The following is an 8,359-nucleotide window of genomic DNA, read 5'->3' as shown; positions in this document are numbered from 1 at the left end:
AGATGCTTTGTCTAAGTGTCCCTATCTAATCCCAAAAAGTCTCAACAGGCATGCCACATGATCGGTCGGCGCCAGGGACCAGAAACGCCTTGGGACCCTCAGACTTCAAGGGTCCCAGACCAGACCAGTCAGCAGGATGAATGGCTAGCAGGCTAACAGTGGGGGTTTGTCCCAAATGGCACCCTATTCCCTATACAGTGCACTAGTTTTTACCAGGGCCAATAGGAAATGGGTGTCATCTGGCACATGGTCTGGGTTACAGTGGCTCATTTTAAAGGGATTTCCTCCCTGAACTGAAGTGCTTCCAGTTGCAGACACAAGCCTTCAGTAAGACATAGGATAGCTGCAGGGCGACCTTGGCTTGGTGCTGTTGCAGGCTGGGGAAATGAAATCAACCTCCCATTTACTCTGTCCTTTGGACATTAATGCCTGGGCTGAATGTGGTAATATCTGTCTAACTGTGTCCTTTTGCCCCACCTCCTCCTTCCCCTCCTCCTTCATATTCTCCTTCTTGTCCTCCTCCTCATCTTCCTCTTCCTCTTCCTCCTCCTTCTCCTCCTCCTCTTCCTCTTCCTCTTCCTCTTCCTATTCCTCTTCCTCTTCCTCTTCCTCTTCCTCTTCCTCTTCCTCCTCCACCTCCTCCTCCACCTCCTCCTCCTCCTCCTCCTCCTCCTCCTCCTCCTCCTCCTCCTCCTCACCTCCTCCTCCTCCACCTCCTCCTCCTCCACCTCCTCCACCTCCTCCTCCCACCCCCCTCCTCCTCCTCCCTCCTCCTCCTCCCTCCTCCATCATCATACAGCAAAAAGTCATCATCATAATGTTGTTGTGACTCATCGTCATCATTATCTGTGTAATGATGTTACATCTGATCTGCAGATGGTTCTACTGATAGATAACAAGTCATCTTTATAATCTCAGCTATGGGATGTTCCATTGGCATTCAGCTAAACAACATAAATCATTGTTAGTAGGGGCACAACATTCACTGGGGACTGGGGGGACATGACCCCCCACCACATTCTGAAATTGATTAAAAAATAAATAATAAATAAATATATATATATATATATATATATATATATATATATATATATATATATATATATATACACTGCTCAAAAAAATAAAGGGAACACTTAAACAACACAATGTAACACCAAGTCAATCACACTTCTGTGAAATCAAACTGTCCACTTAGGAAGCAACACTGATTGACAATAAATTTCACATGCTGTTGTGCAAATGGAATAGACAACAGGTGGAAATTATAGGCAATTAGCAAGACACCCCCAATAAAAAACTTGTTTTGCAGGTGGTGACCACAGACCACTTCTCAGTTCCTATGCTTCCTGGCTGATGTTTTGGTCACTTTTGAATGCTGGCGGTGCTTTCACTCTAGTGGTAGCATGAGACGGAGTCTACAACCCACACAAGTGGCTCAGGTAGTGCAGCTCATCCAGGATGGCACATCAATGCGAGCTGTGGCAAGAAAGTTTGCTGTGTCTGTCAGCGTAGTGTCCAGAGCATGGAGGCGCTACCAGGAGACAGGCCAGTACATCAGGAGACGTGGAGGAGGCCGTAGGAGGGCAACAACCCAGCAGCAGGACTGCTACCTCCGCCTTTGTGCAAGGAGGAGCAGGAGGAGCACTGCCAGAGCCCTGCAAAATGACCTCCAGCAGGCCACAAATGTGCATGTGTCTGCATAAACGGTCAGAAACAGACTCCATGAGGGTGGTATGAGGGCCCGACGTCCACAGGTGGGGGTTGTGCTTACAGCCCAACACCGTGCAGGACGTTTGGCATTTGCCAGAGAACACCAAGATTGGCAAATTCGCCACTGGCGCCCTGTGCTCTCCACAGATGAAAGCAGGTTCACACTGAGCATGTGATAGACGTGACAGTGTCTGGAGACGCCGTGGAGAACGTTCTGCTGCCTGCAACATCCTCATTTACATTTACATTTACGTCATTTAGCAGACGCTCTTATCCAGAGCGACTTACAAATTGGTGCATTCACCCTATAACCAGTGGGATAACCACTTTACAATTTTATATAATTTGTTTCTATTATTATTTTTTGTATTATTATTATTTTTTTAAGGGGGGTAGAAGGATTACTTATCCTATCCCAGGTATTCCTTAAAGAGGTGGGGTTTCAAATGTCTCGGAAGGTGGTGAGTGACTCCGCTGTCCTGGCGTCGTGAAGGGAGCTTGTTCCACCATTGGGGTGCCAGAGCAGCGAACAGTTTTGACTAGGCTGAGCGGGAACTATGCTTCCGCAGAGGAAGGGAGCCAGCAGGCCAGAGGTGGATGAACGCAATGCCCTCGTTTGGGTGTAGGGACTGATCAGAGCCTGAAGGTAAGGAGGGTGCCGTTCCCCTCACAGCTCCATAGGCAAGCACCATGGTCTTGTAACAGATGTGAGCTTCAACTGGAAGCCAGTGGAGTGTGCGGAGGAGCGGGGTGACGTGAGAGAACTTGGGAAGGTTGCACACTAGACGGGCTGCGGCATTCTGGATGAGTTGTAGGGGTTTAATGGCACAGGCAGGGAGCCCAGCCAACAGCGAGTTGCAGTAATCCAGACGGGAGAGGACAAGTGCCTGGATTAGGACCTGTGCCGCTTCCTGTGTAAGGCAGGGTCGTACTCTCCGAATGTTGTAGAGCATGAACCTGCTGGATCGGGTCACCGCCTTGATGTTAGCGGAGAACGACAGGGTATTGTCCAGGGCCACGCCAAGGCTCTTCGCACTCTGAGAGGAGGACACAACGGAGTTGTCAACCGTGATGGCGAGATCATGGAACGGGCAGTCCTTCCCCGGGAGGAAGAGCAGCTCCGTCTTGCCAAGGTTCAGCTTGAGGTGGTGATCCGTCATCCATACTGATATGTCTGCCAGACATGCAGAGATGCGATTCGCCACCTGGTTATCAGAAGGGGGAAAGGAGAAGATTAGTTGTGTATCGTCAGCGTAGCAATGATAGGAGAGGCCATGTGAGAATATGACAGAGCCAAGTGACTTGGTGTATAGCGAGAATAGGAGAGGGCCTAGAGCTGAGCCCTGGGGGACACCAGTGGTGAGAGCACGTGGTGCGGGAGACAGCTTTCGCCACGCCACTTGGTAGGAGCGACCGGTCAGGTAGGACGCAATCCAAGAGTGAGCCGCGCCGGAGATGCCCAGCTCGGGAGAGGGTGGAGAGGAGGATCTGATGGTTCACAGTATCAAAGGCAGCAGACAGGTCTAGAAGGACAAGAGCAGAGGAGAGAGTTAGCTTTAGCAGTGCGGAGAGCCTCCGTGACACAGAGAAGAGCAGTCTCAGTTGAATGACCAGTCCTGAAACCTGACTGGTTAGGATCAAGAAGGTCATTCTGAGAGAGATAGCAAGAGAGTTGGCTAAAGACGGCACGCTCAATAGTTTTGGAAAGAAAAGAAAGAAGGGATACTGGTCTGTAGTTGTTGACATCAGAGGGATCGAGTGTTGGTTTTTTGAGAAGGGGTGCAACTCTCGCTCTCTTGAAGACGGAAGGGACATAGCCAGCGGTCAAGGATGAGTTGATCAGCGAGGTGAGGTAGGGGAGAAGGTCACCGGAGATGGTCTGGAGAAGAGAGGAGGGGATGGGGTCAAGCGGGCAGGTTGTTGGGCGGCTCTGCAGTCACAAGTCGCCAAGATTTTATCTGGAGAGAGAGGGGAGAAAGAAGTCAAAGCATAGGGTAGGGCAGTGTGAGCAGGACCAGCAGTGTCATTAGACTTAACAAACGAGGATCGGATGTTGTCAACCTTCTTTTCAAAGTGGTTGACGATGTCATCCACAGAGAGGGAGGAGGGGTGGGGGGAGGAGGATTTAGCAGGGAGGAGAATGTGGCAAAGAGCTTCCTAGGGTTAGAGGCAGATGCTTGGAATTTAGAGTGGTAGAAAGTGGCCTTAGCAGCAGAAACAGATGAAGAAAATGTAGAGAGGAGGGAGTGAAAAGATGCCAGGTCCGCAGGGAGTCTAGTTTTCTTCCATTTCCGCTCAGCTGCCCGGAGCTCTGTTCTGTGAGCTCGCAATGAGTCATCAAGCCACGGAGCTGGAGGGGAGGGCTGAGCCGGCCGGGAGGATAGGGGACACAGAGAGTCAAAGGATGCAGAAAGGGAGGAGAGGAGGGTTGAGGAGGCAGAATCAGGAGATTGGAGGGAGAAGGATTGAGCAGAGGGAAGAGATGATAGGATGGAAGAGGAGAGAGTAGTGGGAGAGAGAGAGCGAAGGTTGCGGCGGCGCATTACCATCTGTGTAGGGGCAGAGTGAGTAGTGTAGGAGGAGAGCGAGAGAGAAAAGGATACAAAGTAGTGGTCGGAGACATGGAGGGGAGTTGCAGTGAGATTAGTAGAAGAGCAGCATCTAGTAAAGATGAGGTCAAGCGTATTGCCTGCCTTGTGAGTAGGGGGGACGGTGAGAGGGTGAGGTCAAAAGAGGAGAGGAGTGGAAAGAAGGAGGCAGAGAGAAATGAGTCAAATGTAGACGTAGGGAGGTTGAAATCCCCCAAAACTGTGAGGGGTGAGCCATCCTCAGGAAAGGAACTTATCAAGGCGTCAAGCTCATTGATGAACTCTCCAAGGGAACCTGGAGGGGCGATAGATGACAAGGATATTAAGCTTAAATGGACTAGTGACTGTGACAGCATGGAATTCAAATGAGGAGATAGACAGATGGGTTAGGGGAAAAATTGAGAATGTCGACTTGGGAGAGATGAGGATACCTGTGCCACCACCCCTCTGACCAGATGCTCTCGGGGTATGCGAGAACACATGGTCAGACGAGAGAGAGCAGAAGGAGTAGCAGTGTTTTCAGTGGTAATCCATGTTTCCGTCAGCGCCAGGAAGTCGAGGACTGGAGGGTAGCATAGGCTGGGATGAAGTCAGCCTTGTTGGCAGCAGAACGGCAGTTCCAGAGGCTGCCTGAGACCTGGAACTCCAGGTGTGTGGTGCATGCAGGGACCACCAGGTTAGAGAGGCAGCAGCCACGCGGTGTGAGGCGTTTGTGTAGCCTGTGCGGAGAGGAGAGAACAGGGATAGGCAGAGGCATAGTTGACAGGCTGTAGCAGATGGCTACAATAATGCAGAGGAGATCGGAATGAAATGAACTAAACATCTGGGAAAGGAGAGAGCAGGGCCTCCCTCACCAAAACTCCCAAATATAACTCTCCCAACTTCCACCTCAGAAACTATAATTGTTTCACTGAACCACCCGAATAAAACTCTCCCAACTTCCACTTTAGAAAGTAGAATTGTTGTAAACTACAGTGGTTCAATGTTTCAAGGAATAGACTCAACTTACTTTATTCAGCTAGCTAACTATGACGCCATAGCTAACTAGCATGCTAGCATCCAATAACACACAGTTTAGCACCAATACTTGGTTACAACAAACTACCAATAGTGTGTTAACACACTAAACAGATAATTAGTGTCCGTGTCTAGTTCCTTTCATAACGCAGCAATAATTAAACGTTGGCTAGCTAGCACAAAGATATTGTATTTAGCTGCTACAGTACAGCTAGCTGGTAGTGTTGGCTAGCTAGCAATGGCTGCTGTGTTGACTTTGTTTGAAAAACGGCGTCGCTGCGAACGAATGTAGCTGGCTAAAATTATATTGTATTTAGTTGCTATAGTACTGCTAGCTGGTAGCGTTGGCTAGCTAGCAATGGCTGCGGTGATGACTTTGTTTGAAAAACGGCGTCGCTGCGAACGAATGTAGCTGGCTAAAAGGATATTGTATTTAGTTGCTACCGTTGCTAATAGCTACTCGCCAGCTAGTCCAGGTGGTGAGTTAGCTAGCTAGCTTCATGCTACACCCGGCACCGCCGAATACAATACTAAACTACAATAATTACATACAATAACTACCCACAACAACCCACGATGCCTACCTACAATACCTAACTACAATCTAAATACATAGTTTAAGCCTTACTCGACAAAGCCCAAGCTATGTATAAAGCCAAACTTACCCGACGCCAGCTGTCTGGGTGGCAGACAAGAAGACATTGGTCTTCTGCAATCAGTAGCTGTAATTAAGTACAGTAGCTACTAACTACCTAACGTTAATGCTTCAGATAATGAGGTTAAAAAAACAGCTGAATGGTAGGTAGCTAGCTGGCTTAATTACAGGTACTCTTAAGCGTGAAATAACATTGGAAACAACTATCCACAGTTGCTAAAAGTTACCAGTAGCTACCCGCTAGCTAGCTAGCTTTATTGGTCCAGGTAGTGGGTTAGGTAGCCTCGTGCTTCACCGGGCTCACTCGAATACAATACTTACCTACAATAATTACCTACAATAACTACCTAAATAAACTACCTACAATACCTAACTACAATACCTACCTACAATCTAAATACATGGTTTAAGCTTTACTCAACACCATATAAGAAGCCAAGCTTACCTCCTGCTAGAGAAAACACAACCTCCAGCATGACCGGTTTGGCGGTGGGTCAGTCATGGTGTGGGGTGGCATTTCTTTGGGGGGCCGCACAGCCCTCCATGTGCTCGCCAGAGGTAGCCTGACTGCCATTAGGTACCGAGATGAGATCCTCAGACCCCTTGTGAGACCATATGCTGGTGCGGTTGGCCCTGGGTTCCTCCTAATGCAAGACAATGCTAGACCTCATGTGGCTGAAGTGTGTCAGCAGTTCCTGCAAGAGGAAGGCATTGATGCTATGGACTGGCCCGCCCGTTCCCCAGACCTGAATCCAATTGAGCACATCTGGGACATCATGTCTCGCTCCATCCACCAACGCCAAGTTGCACCACAGACTGTCCAGGAGTTGGCGGATGCTTTAGTCCAGGTCTGGGAGGAGATCCCTCAGGAGACCATCCGCCACCTCATCAGGAGCATGCCCAGGCATTGTAGGGAGGTCATACAGGCACGTGGAGGCCACACACACTACTGAGCCTCATTTTGACTTGTTTTAAGGACATTACATCAAAGTTGGATCAGCCTGTAGTGTGGTTTTCCACTTTAATTTTGAGGGTGACTCCAAATCCAGACCTCCATGGGTTGATACATTTGATTTCCATTGATAATTTTTGTGTGATTTTGTTGTCAGCACATTCAACTATGTAAAGAAAAAAGTATTTAATAAGATTATTTCATTCATTCAGATCTAGGATGTGTTATTTTAGTGTTCCCTTAATTTTTTTGAGCAGTGTATATATATATATATATATATATTATGTCCGCCACACTTGTAAAACCAAAGTTGCGCCTCTGCTTTTTAGTATAATCCTGTACATACCAACCTTCCTTCATTTGTATCACCATCGCTACCATTAAACCTTGATTCTGCTCCCTTGCTGCTTCCATCAGTGTTATGTTTCAGGTAACACTATTCATTGTTATCTCTCCGATAAGAACATGATAGCTTGCAGTTTACACTAATTTCCGGGACTGGAATTGCATACATAAACGACCTCTGTCCTATTCACCGGTGGTCTGTCTGTTTCCCTGTCCTCTGTTCCTATTGCTGCATGTCAGTCTGTCTCTGTTGTTCCTATTGCCAAGGCTCCCCTCCCTCCTTCTCTAACACTATCCACCCCCCTCCCTTCCCTCTACCCTATCCACCCCCCTCCCTTCCCTCTACCCTATCCACCCCCCTCCCTTCCCTCTACCCTGTTCACCCCCCTCCCCCCTCTACCCTGTCCACCCTCCCTCCCCCCTACCCTGTCCACCCTCCCTCCCCTCTACCCTATTCACCCCCCTCCCTCCCTCTACCCTATCCACCCCCCCTCCCTCCCTGTACCCTATCCACCCCCTCCTCCCCTCTACCCTGTCCACCCCCTCCCTCCCTCTACCCTATCAACCCCCTCCCTCCCCTCTACCCTATCCACCCCCTCCCTCCCCCTCTACCCTATCCACCCCCCTCCCTCCCCCTCTACCCTATCCACCCCCTCCCTCCCCCTCTACCCTATCCACCCCTCCCTCCCCCTCTACCCTGTCCACCCCTCCCTCCCCCTCTACCCTGTCCACCCCACTCCCTCCCCCTCTACCCTGTCCACCCCACTCCCTCCCCCTCTACCCTATCCACCCCTCCCTCCCCTCTACCCTGTCCACCCTCCCTCCCCCTACCCTGTCCACCCCCTCCCTCCCCCTCTACCCTATCCACCCCCCTCCCTCCCCCTACCCTATCTACCCCCTCCCTCTTCCTCTACCCTATCCACCCCCTCCTCCCCCTACCCTATCCACCCTCCCTCCCCCCTACCCTATCCACCCCCTCCCTCCCACTCTACCCTATCCACCCTCCCCCTCCCCCTCTACCCTATCCACCACCCTCCCTCCCCCTCTACCCTGTCCACCCCCTCCTCCCCCCTCTACCCTGTCCACCCC

Source organism: Coregonus clupeaformis, chromosome 6, assembly GCF_020615455.1.
Source record: "Coregonus clupeaformis isolate EN_2021a chromosome 6, ASM2061545v1, whole genome shotgun sequence".
Classification (NCBI taxonomy): Eukaryota; Metazoa; Chordata; class Actinopteri; order Salmoniformes; family Salmonidae; genus Coregonus; species Coregonus clupeaformis.
Note: the sequence above shows the minus strand (reverse complement) of the source record.